The following is a 433-nucleotide window of genomic DNA, read 5'->3' as shown; positions in this document are numbered from 1 at the left end:
TATATACACTTTGTATATATATATAAATAAAGGCACTGTTTTTGTATGACAACCCAGTGACAAAGATGCCCACAGCACCAGCACAACGTTATGCCATCACGTGCACCATTGAGTTTAGATTTGTAAAAATTTACAAATTTGCACCGAGTGTTGTCATTGTGTTAGAGAGTAAATGTTATGAATAAATTTAACATTAAACATAATCCAAATTGAAGTGTTACATCATTTTCATCCCCCGTTTTGGCATCTGCATTTGGTAGCAGGTCAAATTGACAAAGACCATGCAGAATAATGTAGTATTTTAATTCCATAGCATAGGAAGCTATGTAGTCTCTGTAAGTAGGCTGAGGGGGAATAATATCTGTATTTTTTTTTAAATTTATTTATTCATTTCAAATTAAAAACACAATAACAATTTCAAAACAAGAGAGTA

The sequence above is a fragment of the Nematolebias whitei genome, chromosome 19, assembly GCF_014905685.2.
Source record: "Nematolebias whitei isolate Nwh7 chromosome 19, NemWhi1, whole genome shotgun sequence".
NCBI lineage: Eukaryota > Metazoa > Chordata > Actinopteri > Cyprinodontiformes > Rivulidae > Nematolebias > Nematolebias whitei.
This window is presented reverse-complemented; position numbering follows the sequence as displayed.